General features: G+C 38.5%; 1 non-coding gene across 1 annotated transcript; it reads left to right on the plus strand.

Moving 5' to 3' along the window:
* The first annotated feature begins 6,337 nt into the window (after positions 1 to 6,337).
* Positions 6,338 to 6,443, plus strand: LOC131147010 (small nucleolar RNA R71). Its single transcript, XR_009134544.1, has one exon. It is a non-coding gene; the product is annotated as a small nucleolar RNA R71 (small nucleolar RNA).
* The last annotated feature ends 7,333 nt before the right edge of the window (positions 6,444 to 13,776 follow it).

Genomic DNA, 13,776 nt, shown 5'->3' on the forward strand with positions numbered 1-13,776 from the left:
TTGTGTTGCAGGTGCAAGATTTCTCTACACTAGTGGATAAGGCCACCGTGGCAGAGACGAGCCTACAAGGAGATGCAGGAATTCCCAAAGAAGAGGCCTATGTCTTCTAGTTCTCACACGAGTGCAAGGCAAGGCCCTTGGAGGAGGTATGGTAACAGCGGAGGCCACCGATGGAAGATAGGCGGTGAAGCATTCCAGGGTAACTCATCTTACCCTGCTTGCCCTATATGTGGCAAGAGGCATCTGGGGGAGTGCAAGGGAGGATCAGGTGGCTGCTTCTGGTGCGGTAGGCCTAGACATATGGTGCGAGATTGTCATGTGATGTTGCACAACGCACCTTCACAGCATCACTATCGGGGAGGTAACCAAGCACAGTGCAGGAGCTACCAAAGGGGCACGGCCCAGGTGTGGGTGTATTCGTTGACTCCTGGCGACGCCAAGAATGCAAGATATGTGGTAAAAGGTAAAATTTATGTGCTTTCAAATAGAGCTATTGTATTGTTTGACTCAGGAGCAACGCACTCTTTCGTATCTCAAGGATTCATCAAATTATGCGAGGTAGAGACACAGTTGTTAGATGCCAAGTTAGATGTGGCCACACCGACAGGGTCTGTGGTAGTGTGTAGCAAAGTGATTAAAGACTACCTAGTGGTGATTCATAGGAGAATACTACCTGCTAGCTTGATTTTTTTTGACATGCATGGTTTTTATGTCATTCTGGGAATGGACTGGTTAGCATCCCATTTCACAAGTATTGACTGCCACAGGAAGGAGGTAGCATTCAAACCTCCTGGGAAGCAGGAGTTTAAATTCATCAAGTCATATGTGCGCTCTGCACCATGGATTCTTCCAGCCCTTCAGGCAAGGAAGCTACTTCTGGAGGGATGTCAGGGGTACCTAGTGGTCATGGAAGAAGTATCGAGGGAAGAAATTAAACCGAAGGATATCTCCGTGGTAAGGGAGTTCTCGAACGTCTTTCCTAAGGACTTACCAAGATTGCCTCTTGATCGTGAGGTGGAGTTTGTCATTGATTTGATTCCAGGAACGGCACCGATTTCTAAAGCTCCATACCAAATGGCTCCAGCTGAACTAAAGGAGTTGAAGAAGCAGCTATAGGAACTACTTGACAAAGGGTTTATTAGACCGAGCGTATCACCATGGGTAGCATGGGTGTTGTTCATAAAGAAGAAAGATGGGTCGATGAAGATGCGCATCGACTACAAGGAAATTAATAAAGTGAAAGTAAAGAATAAGTACACGTTACCTCGTGTTAAGAATTTGTTCGACTAGTTACACGGCACATAGATCTTCTCCAAGATCGATTTGCGATCTGGGTATCATCAGGTGAAGGTTAAAATGGAGGTTGTACCAAAGACAGATTTTTGTACTAGGTATGACCATTATGAATTTTTGATTATGCCTTTCAGATTGACAATGCTCCTGCGGCATTCATGGACCTAGTGAATAGGGTGTTCCACGTGTACTTAGATCAGTACGTGGTTGTTTTCATCGATGACATCCTGGTTTATTCAAGGATCCATAATGAGCATGTGACTCATTTGATATTGGTACTTCATGTACTTAGAGGAAATAAGTTGTTTGCTAAATTCAAGATATGCAAATTCTGGCAGGAACAAGTTGCATTTCTGGGACATCTAGTGTCCAAGGAAGGTGTTATAGTGGACCCGAACAAAGTAGAGGCGGTAGTTGATTGGGCAAGATCGAGGAATGTGCTTGAGGTTAGAAGTTTCTTGGGTTTGGCAGGATATTTCTGCCAATTTGTAGAGGGATTTTCTAGACTATCAGGTCCTTTGACACAGCTTACAAGGAAGAACATGAAGTTTAAGTGGACTGGTGAGTGCGAGTACAATTTTTAGGAATTGAAACAATGACTAGTCACTGCCCCAATATTGATCATTCCATTAGGAGATGGTAGATTCCTAATCTACAATGATGCATCTCAGAAAGGACTCGAGTGTGTCTTAATGCAGCAGGGAAAAGTCATCGCGTATGCTTCTCGCCAACTCAAGGAGTATGAGAAGAACTATCCCACGCATGACATGGAATTGGCAGTAATAGTTTATGCATTAAAGATCTGGAGGCACTACCTATATGGTGAAAGGTGTGAGATCTTTACTGATCATAAGAGTTTTAAGTACTTTTTCACCTAGAAGGAGTTGAACATGAGGTAGTGGATATGGCTTGAGTTGATAAAGGACTACGACTGTACCATCAGTTACCACCAAGGAAAGGCTAATGTGGTAGCTGATGCTTTGAGTCAGAAATCAGTGGATGCGTTAGTCTTAGCAATGGCAGTTCAGCATTGAATCATGATGGACTTGGAAAGCTTGGATGTGGAATTAGTGGAAGGAAATCACCAGGTGTTTATTGCTAGCCTAGTAGTTCAACTAACCTTATGGAAAAGAATTCGAGCAGCTCAGATAAAAGATACAGAGCCGGTAGAGATTGTGAACGATGTACAAAATGGTTCGAGGAAAGATTTTAATGCCTCGGAAAATGGGGTGTTGAGGTTGCACGCCAAGATATGTGTACCAAATGATTCAAAAATTAAATGAACCATTATGGAAGAGGCACATCGCTCCCTCTATACTGTGCATCCGGGAAGTACTAAGATATACAGGGATTTGAGAGAATCATTCTAGTGGAATAAAATGAAAAGAGAGATCGCCCGTTTTATAGAGCAGTGCCTAACATGTCAACAGGTGAAGGCGAGCATTAGAGATCAGCAGGCCCGTTGCAACCACTTCTCATTCCTGAGTAAAAGTGGGAGCACATTTCCATGGACTTTGTCACGGGTTTGCTATCAACACATCATGGACAGAATGCTATCTGGGTAGTGGTTGACCAAATGATGAAGACTACCCATTTCGTTCCGATTGAAGTCAGTTAGTCCATGAATAGGGTGGCAAAGCTCTATGTTCAGGTGATAGTCAGAATGCACGAGGTGCTAGTGTCCATCGTTTTAGATAGGGATCCGCATTTCACTTCGAGATTTTGAAAAGAGTCTATAGGAAGCATTAGGATCTCAACTCACTTTCAGTACTACATTTCACCCACAAACCAATAGACAATCCAAGAGGATCATTTAGATTTTAAAAGATATGCTATGGGCGTGTGTTTAGGATTTCGGGGGTAGTTGGATTCAATATCTATTGTTAGTTAAGTTTACATACAATAATAGTCACCAGGCTAGTATCGAAATGGCGTTGTATGAGGCATTGTATAGTCGCAGGTGCCGATCTTTGTTGTATTGGGATGAGATTGGTGAGCGGCAATTTTTGGGGCCGGAACTTGTTTAGCAGACCTCTGAGAAGGTCAAGCTCATCAGGGAAAGGATTAAAGAAGCATAGAGTCGGAAGAAGAGCTATTCAAATACACACCGGCGAGAACTAGAGTTCGAGATAGGTGATGTAATATTTATAAGGATTGCTCCGATGAAATGAGTGATTAGATTTGGAAATAGGGGTAAGCTAAGCCTTAGATACATCAAGCCATTCGAGATTATGGAAAGAGTTGGTGGACCAGCGAACAAGATAGTATTACCCCAAGCATTGTCTAGGATCCACGACGTGTTCCACGTGTCCATGCTGAGGAAGTACGTCCCAGATCCTTTGCATGTGATCAGTTATGAGTCCCTAGAGATTAGGGACACCTTAGCATATAATGAAATACCAATTCAGATTCTAGACCATATGAAACAAGAGTTACGTACTAAGAAAATTCTACTTGTGAAGGTACTTTGGTGTAATCATGCAATCGAAGAAGTTTCATGGGAATTACAGAAAAAAATACGTCAGAAGCATCCACAGCTTTTTTGAGAGGCTCAGCGCTACACAAGTCAATATGGCAGCACAGGTAAGTACTTGGTTTTGTATATAGGTTGCTTAGAGTAGGTTTGTTTAGTTTTATTGGTTTGTTTATGGTTTTAGTATATGGGTGGTCTTTGGGAGAATTTTTTATGGGTATTGTAATCTCCCAAGACATTATGTGTAACCACGGTATTCCTCCGTCATAAGTGAGGGTAATTGATAAACTTGGGATGGAGCTGCTATGTGGGTGGCCACCCGCTCTTCCTAGAGTCAAATCAGCAGATCAGTGATAATCCAATGGATGTGATGAAAGTCAGTTAAGTTAGCAAATTTCGAGAACGAAATTTTTGTAAGGAGGGGAGAATGTAGTAACCAAAATCAATAAAATAAGAAATAAATAAAAGAAAAGGGAAAGGGGAAGAAAATAGGGAAATTTGGTTTGGCATAGGACCAAACTGTCAACGGTTTCAAAGAGTTTTAGAAAAACCGTTGACAGTTTTCCTACAGGGCTAACTACCTAGAGCATTACGCGAGAAAATAGGTTTGGTAAGTGGCCAAATCGTCGATGGTTTCAGGAAAACTGTCGACGGTTTCCTGCGGGGGCAGAGTCTAAAAGTTATGTTCTTATATTATTTTTTCATTCCATTCTCACTCAGTCTCTTGCTCTCTCTAACCTTGGGTTTTTGGAAGCTCTCTCTCTATCTCATCACTCTTCTCTCTTAAGCCTCCTGGATCACTTACGAGTACTCTGAAATCCTCTCTCCCTCCTCCCAACATGTAGGTCATTGATCCTCGACAAATTTGAATGATTAGGTTTTGTGATTTCAAAGGTTTTAGGCAGTTTCTTTAGGAACAGATAGGGGGATTAGATTGTGTCAGTTATTTTTAAAATATGGATTGATTAAATTGCAGTATGTGTTTATAGAAATGGTACATATGATTTTCTGGACAAATCAGGCATATGAAAATGGTTGTTTTGACTTTTATACATTTTTTGGGGAAAACTAAAATGAATGGTTTGAACATCTCCTATTTTCAGTAAAATATATAGTTTGAGTTAAATTAAACCCTAGAGATGCTCATACCCCTGTCTTCAGCAACTTGTATGTTTTCTAGATAGTTTATTATATTTATGATTTATCAGATAAAAATTATGTGGCATGAAAATAGTTTAAAATGGCATAAACAAACAAAAAATTTATACAGTTATGATACAGCATGATATGACGACAATATGTCGAGATGTGATATGACGGTTATATGCCGAGATGTGATAGGACGGTTGTAAGCCAATATGTGATATGACGGCTAGATGCCAAGTTTTGATATGCCGGTTTTATACTAAGACAGTATATGATAGGTATTTTACAGAATTATAAACAGCGTATGTTTTATACAGTTTTATGAAAATGAATTCATAACTACAGTTTTTAGTACGTAAATTGTCATATATGATTTAAGAACCCTAAGAATGAGATGTGATATTATAAGCACGGCACTGTAGTTATGTTTTATCCAGTGAGTGCAATCACACGGGGATGGAAATGTGATGCAGGAGAGTCGATTTGTGGCCGAGGTACAATATTACTCCTGATGTAGCTCCGAGGGACCCCTTTCGATGTAGTTCCAGGTGACCCTCCCGATGCAGTTCCAGGTATCGAGTAGGCACAATCATACTTACTACCTTTTTCTGACTTGGCTATGGTCGGCTGACCATATGCTTCGTCCAGTCTTCGAGCCGCACAACCCGTCATAAGGGGAAACTTGTCGATGGGAAAGCATGATGATGTTACTTCAGCAGTACAAGATGTTTTCTTTTATGCATATATAGGAAAATTTACTATAAAGGGGCTATATTGAGCCAATAGTATATTATTCAAAAATTATATATTTTTCGTATTACAAATCAGTACAGTTTTAAAATGTCATTTCAGATACAGTTAAATAATGGAAGTTTTATATTTACAGGAAAACTCATGTTAGCCACACACTGATGATAGTCTAATCTGCCTTACTAAGAAGTGTCTCACCCTATTATCCATCTCATTTTCAGGTCCTACAGGGAACCGTGCCTAGCTTACCCTGGGGCTAGGATTAGACGGTTGATAGTAATAGTCAGAGCTGGTGAGACACCACTTATCACATTTTGTTATTTTGGGTTGTATTATGTTGACAGAAAGATAATATGTGTTTTTTGGGACAGATAGAACTCTGGTAATGTAATTGAGGTGTTTTCTTCCACTGTATGGTTTTATTTTCAATTATAACAGGACCACCCTGTTTTCCCATATTAGGGTGGGTGGAGGTATTATGGTATCAAAGAGTTTATTTTAGTACTTTTATTTTAACTAGCATCTCGGTCCCCTCCCTTGGGTTCAGGGCGCTACATAGGATCTCAAAAAGAATCCAAGTTTGTGAGGAAAGTACCTCCACATGATCCATCGACCATGGATCTCTCATGCTCAGCTAGCCCCTCATAGAATGTTTGAACTAATTTCCACCTAGGAACTTAATGGTGTGGTAATTTACGCAAAAGGTCCCTAAAATGCTCTCACATGTCAAAAAATTGCTCAACATTTTTCTATGAGAAACTAGTGATAGCCTTCCTAAGCTAGTTAGTCATCCCGATGGGGAAGTACTTTTTGAGGAATTCATGCTACATGGTGGCTCAGGTGGTCACCAAGTTCGGCTCTAAAAAATTTAGCCAATAATTGGCTTTATCCTTTAGAGAGAACAAAAATAGCCTAAAGCAGAGGGCATCATCACCAAAGTTGGGTATGCGGATGGTGGAGCAATTTTTAAGGAACTCATCCAGATGCTTATATGGATTTTCATTTGACTTCCCATAAAAGTTAGGAAGCATCGAGATGGTGGAAGTCTTGATTTCAAATTGCACTGCCTCAACATCCAGGAACCAGATGCAAGACGACGAGGTGTATGCATTAGGGGTGAAATAGTCCCTAAAGAGCTGAAGAGGTTGCTTCTCCACTGCAAATCAACAAGGAGTGAGAGGTTCTGAGTTTTTGTTTTGATTATGGAAAGAGGTACCGGTTGGTGTTTGGCCATGGCTTTAGAATTAGAGAACTTGGCTAACTCTGGACTAGAAGTAGATTTCCTAACCGACTGACAGGATCTCTCAATCTCAAGGTCTATAGGCACTAATTCGGGATCCAGAAATCTCAAACCCAATATATAACAATTTAGCACAAAATCAAGCCTTCAAATAGAAAATAAAAATTAAAACAGAAGAAAATAAAAATCACGTAGTAAACTACACTAAGATTTGGCTAACTACCATAATTAAGTCCCTAGCAATGACGCAAAAATTTGGTAGGCTCGCCAAGACTTGGATCCTTAACTACCAAAGATAAAATTTACAAAACCTAACTAATCCCAAATTCAATAGAACAAAGAGTGAGTCGGGCATCGATCTCAGGGACTTTAGTGCAGCAGTTTACCAATTTGATCTAGTTTACTATGCTTAAACAATATGAAAGATGGAATTTGGGTTTTTCTATTAAACTACAAAAGCTATTAAATTGAATTAAAGTCCTATGGAAAGTAAGTCTCTAGTTATGAATCCACCCTGGTTGATATCCATACGTGGGTTTTAAAGATAAGTAATTCGCTCGAGTAGCATAGAGTAGCCAAGGTTGCATCAATTGTTCGAAGCACGATCGAGAGAACGAGGCATACCCTATCTAGCGAACACGAATTCCTTTCTAGTGTAATTCAATTGAGGGGCATAGCATAGTCGGGTTCACACCAATCGTATGGGGCACAATTGGGAGAGCGTGGTATACCCTATTCAACGAACACAGATTACTTTTTAGCAATCATACCCTATTATGCACAATTGACTGAATCCTAGCTATGTTGTTCTAACCTAGAGTTTCATCCTAACCAGAGAACTAAACAAGTTAGCTACTTATTGTGCATGAAATTAAAGACAATGTATTGAAAAACAGAATTGAAAGCATGACTTTTATTGAAATTCGTAATTGAAAAAAAAAGCAGGAATTGAAATACAATTGAACTTGAAACTTGAAATTAAAAAAAAAAAAAAAAAGCAATGTAAATGGACAAGTAAAACTAATCTAAATGGCACCCAATGGCACTCAAGGTATGTCACTAGACCAAATAGGAACCAAATGGGTTCCTAATAACCTATTCAAAGTTTAATTTTATAACCCATAGTGTTTACACATGATTGAATTCAAATTAGGAAAGTTTCACACAAAATCTCGCATAACAGATTTCTGAACTCGATAGCAGTCGTCCTGGTCGCACCCTAAATTCTCTTGGTCACGCCCTAGTTAAGAAACTTTGTAAAATCTTCAATTTCTTTTTTGTTTAGCTGATGGCATCGTCGACTTGTTCACACTTCCAAAGTGTCCTGGTCGCGCCCTGGTCGAGGCATTCCGTGAATTTTGCTTGTTAGCTAGTACTTTGGATTCTTCTAACTAGACCTGGTCGCCCCTTATGATTACTTAGTCGCACCACATGGTCGAATAGGGTCATGCTGCTTTAATTGAATCAAGGCTTTAGAGACCTGGTCGGGCACTTGGTCAAGCCTTGTGCTTCCAAGTTGCTTCCTTGACTCCTTGCACTGCTTAACTCCTTGATTTAAGCTCCAACTTCTTGAACCATGAGACACACCATGTGTAAATTCGAACAATGAAAAGAAGAGATAATTACAACATAAATAAAAACATCGCATAGGTAAATGGGGGACTAAAATAGCATATTTTAGGAACAGTATTTTAGGAACACATATGTTGATGTGAAGTTAGAAGAAGAAAACAAGGCGTTGATGTTACTGAATTCCCTATCTACATCTCCTACATATGAAAACTTGATTATGACCCTAACATAGGGAAAAGAGACTCTGGAATTGGAGGATATCATGAGTTCTCTTTTGATTTATCATCAGAGGAAGAAAGCCAGTGATAAGAATTCACAAGGTGAAAGGCTTGTGGTGAAGGGTAACCAGGATCGTGGGAGAAACGAGTTCTAGAGCAAACCGAGTAACAATGAGGCTCGCTCCAATTCCATGAAAAGGGAGGACGTACGGTGTTTTAAGTGCAAAAAAAAGGAGCACATAAAACCATATTGTCCGTAGAGGAAGAAGGAGAATACAGAAAATAAATAGGGTTTATCAAAATTTGCGAATGTAGTGAAGAAGGAGACTCGGAGAATAATGATGGTGATATGGTTTTGGTTTAATCTAGTTCATATGGTCTCGTGGATTATTGGATTTTAGATTTGGCGTGCTCCTATCACATAACAGCAAACAAAGATTGGTTCACCACTTATAGGTTGGTAAATTCTGGTTCTATTTTGATGGGAAACGATGCTTCATGAAAAATTTTCAGAATAGGGAATATCAAAATCAAAAATGTTTGTTGGTGTTGTGAGAACGTTATGTGATGTTAGGCATATACTAGAGTTAAGGAAGAATTTGATTTCATTAGACACTTTAGACTGTAATGGATTTAGTTACAAGTTTGCAAGTGGGGTAGTCAAGGTAAGTAAGGGCGTTCTGACTGTGATGAAGGGGCAGAAAGTACTAGGAAATATCTATACACTGCTAGGAACCACAGTTGTAGGTAGAGTTGCAGTTGCAGAGTCTGAGTTAGATAATATTGTCTTGTGGCATATGCGGTTAGGGCATATGGGTAAGTGTGGGATGATCGAGCTTCATAAGAGAAATCTTTTGAAGGGTATCAAAACATGCAAACTAAATTTTTACGGGTATTGTGTCCTTGGAAAACAAAATAAGGTGCAATTCATGACAACCACACACAAGATAGAGGGAATCCTTGACTACATTCATTCAGATGTTTGGGGGCCGATAAGGGTAGCATAACGAGGAGGACATATGTACTTCATGAGTTTTATATATGATTACTCATGGAAGGTTTGGGTGTACTTCATGAGGCACAAATCAGATACGTTTGCCAAGTTCAAATTATGGAAAGCTGAAGTGGAAAACCAGACCAGGAGGCAATCAAATGCCTCAGGTCAAATAATGGAACTGAGTACACTGACTCGAGGTTCATGGAGTTGTGCGAGCAGCATGGCATTAGGAGACATTTCACAGTACGCAAGACACCACAACTAAATGGTGTGGTGGAAAGGATGAACCAAACCATAACTAAAAGGGCTCAGTGTCTCAAGTTGAATGCAAGGCTTGCAAAGAACTTTTGGACAGAGGTAGTAAATATGGCGTGTTTCTTGATTAACAGATCACCAAAGGTGACACTAGATGGGAAAGTTGCATAGGAGGTGTGACAGGTAGCATGGTAAACTACTATGGATTGAGAGTATTTGGGTGTCCAACCTATGTGCATGTTTCTAGTGAAAAAAGATCGAAGCTTGATGAAAAGTATAGACAGTGCATCTTTCTAGGGTATCATAAAGGGTTTCAATGGTTCAAGCTATGGAATTTGAAGGCAACCTGGACAAGAACACTTTGCCTGAAATTGAGGAAAACACTTTATGGGTTGAAGCAGTCTCTGAGGCAGTGGTACAAGCTGTTTGACTCAAACAATTGGCTAGAGGAGATGTGAGTGTGATTACTGCATGTATGTGAAGAGTCTAGATTATGATTCACTTATTTTTTTTCTGTTACTTTATGTGGATGACTTTTTGATGGCTACGAGGAGTTTGACTAAGGTTAACAATTTAAAAACCTTGTTGAGTAAAGTGTTTGACATAAAAGATTTGGGTGCGACCAAGAAGATTCTTGGGATGGAGATTCGCAAAGATAGAGCTTCAGAGAGATTGTGGTTATCTCAGGGTAGCTATGTCAAGAGGGTGTTGGAGAGGTTTAGCATAGACAATGCAAAATCGGTGAGCACACCGTTGGCGAATCAGTTTAGGTTGTCTACGACTCAGTGCCCAAAGACATACGATGACGTTTGTGACATGTCAAATGTCTCATATGCCAATGTAGTGGGGTGTTTGATGTATGCTATGGTTTGTACAAGACCGGATCTAGCATAAGTTGTTAGTGTGGTAAGCAATTTTATTTCAAATTCAGGTCGATGGAATTGGGATGCAGTCAGGTGGATTTTCATATACTTGAGGAGTACTATAGACTATGGCATCATGTTTAGTAGACAACAGAGTGATCCTCCAATGGTAGGTCATATGGATGCAAACTATGCAAGGGACTTGGATGACAAGAAGTCTACCACGGGGTATGTATTCACCCTTGTGGGAGGGCCTATTTGTTGGAGGTTCATGGTATAGTCACTTGTTGCTTTATCTACTACTAAATCGGAGTATATGGTAGTGGCTGAGACTACTAAGGAAGTGTTGTGGCTTATAGGATTAGTCAAGGAACTGGATATTCAGCAAAGTGGAGTTCAGCTGCACTGTGATAGTCAAAGTGTCATTTATTTGGCGAAGAACCAAGTGTACCATGTGAGGACCAAGCACACAGATGTGCGGTTTCACATGATCAGAGAATTGGTTGCTTCTAATGAACTATTGCTTGAGAAAGTTCACATGTCAGAGAATGCAGCATATATGTTGACAAAGCCTATTAGCACGGACAAGTTCAAGCATTGCTTGGACTTGATCAACATCTCCAATTGCTATATGGGTGGCATCCCAACCTACTGTCCCATGTGAAGCTACAGGTTATGCTTTCATATTTCTCCTACGAGGTAAATATTTGCCAAGATGGAGATGTTAGAGTATGTGGATCATATTGAGTGGAACACATGTATAGGGAAAACATGCTGAGGAAAAACAAGGAAGCTGGGCTACAGGAAGAAACAGTCAACGATTACATCGACGGTTAAGCCTCAGCAGGAAACATTCGATGTTTTTCCTGAAATCGTCAACGATTTTAGTCAGCACAGATTTCAAATTTTGTATTAGGAAGATCAGTAGGTTGGGGATTCGAAGGTATAACCCTTGGGGATTGATGCAGAGGTGTTTTGAAAACTTCATAATCCCTATGTACGTGTAGGGTTGGCATATAAACAAATATTTAACCCTTAGTTTGATGATTGATAGTGAAATTCAACCACTTTCTCCAGTAGACGTAGACACATTGTCAAATCACATAAATTTCTTGTGTCATTATTTATTTTCTTTCCTTATTATCTGTGTATGATTGTGTTTACGTATATCTCATCGTTGGTTGCTGCATTGCACGATCTAAACAGTTTTCCGTTGCGCATTGACTTGCACAACATTTTGATATTATATATGAAATAGTTATAATTCATATTTTAGATTTAAAGAATGGTTCAAATTCAATTCAAAATTGATTCATTAAATCATGTTTAAATTCAATATTCCGCCATTAATACTTAATTTTTCTAATGCTTATTAATTATATTAGACATGCAAAGCAATTCAATATAAAAGATAGAACACTCTACATAATACTCTATGACCAAATACACAAAAACATTATAGTGTTCCTTACATAAAATACAAAAATAATTAATGTATATATAGGTGTTATTTTGGAAATTTGAGTTGATTTTTGCATATTTCAAACTGAAAGCCAAATTGAACTATTGTTTTATTAAAAATTTTAGGTCAAAACCAAACTAACAAATCAAATTGAACCAAAGTCATGATTCAATCACTTTGCTGATTTGATTATTGTTTGATCAGGTACCTTTTACGTGATGATGTAGATTTAAATGAATAAATGGTAACTGGTGGATAGTTGTGAATGAACTCATTATATTAATTCTCATCAAAAGTGCAAATATAGGGATCAAGAATGGTAGAAAATGTAGGAGAGAAAAAAATAAAAAGACTAATATTAGGATAGATAACGAGAGATAGAGTGGGAAGATATTAAGAAGAGAAATTGAGAGAGAAAGAGATATAGAGAAAAAAGGATAAAAGACACTGAGATTTGTTTGGTATTGGACTATTGTTTTATATTTTTTGAATTAAGTTGAAAATGTTTACAAGATAAGTCACCTATTTATATCTATTCTAAGTCAAACTTAGAATTACAATGAAAATCCAAATTGTGCCTAAATCATTGCTACCCTGAAATTGTATGGTTATAACTTATAAATTCAAGTCATTAATCATAATAATAAATTCAATCTATTTCTAAACTTTAAAACCTTACTGTAATTGATAAAACCTTATTATCATTAACATGCTTGACCGATACTTGTTCATTTTGTCACTTAATGATTTAACGATCTTCGTTTGATGACTAGGCGACCATTATCGTCTGATGAATACGTAATTATTTCAATTATTGTTTTCTAATATGCCTCATATAAAATTATAAGAGACACTTAACTTTGGTTTTTTTGATCTCTTTAAAACTTGATATTTCTAACTTTTTCTAACTAAAGCCTCAAAGATCTTTTCAGCCAAATTTTCTTTTTATTTTCCTAGTTTTTTTATCTGAGATTTTTGTTTTGATGGATTTTGAGTTGTTTCCTGCAATAACTCCAAAAATTGGACAAATCAAGAGAAAAGTGTGAGAGCTTTGTTTCCTGGCTCTCTCTCTCTCTCTAAATGTTACATTCAAGCTCTCTTCCCTCTCATCTCACCGTGAAAGCTTTGTTCTTACGAGTACATTCTCCTTATTGGTGTCGAAGCAAAAGAAGAAAATGAGGAGTCTACGTACTCTAAATTCCACCTTCCCCTAGACATACAAGCAAGCACAAAAGTCAAATATCACACATGAAACATTGGAGTCCAAATTAATCCAAAATGATAAGTCCTCAAACCACCTAACCTAAGCTAATGGCACTCCTATTCCCAATCGAGGCCAATTGGACATCAGTTCTTCAAAACCAAACCCAAATCATTCCAAGTTCCCAAATTGAGGCAGAATTACTTCTTTTAACTCCTCTAATCCTATGATAAAGTATTGGATTCGAATATGATAATATATAAAATCATAATGAAATTTATCTAAATCTATCCAAATTCAAATTTA

Source organism: Malania oleifera, chromosome 13, assembly GCF_029873635.1.
Source record: "Malania oleifera isolate guangnan ecotype guangnan chromosome 13, ASM2987363v1, whole genome shotgun sequence".
Taxonomy (NCBI): Eukaryota; Viridiplantae; Streptophyta; class Magnoliopsida; order Santalales; family Ximeniaceae; genus Malania; species Malania oleifera.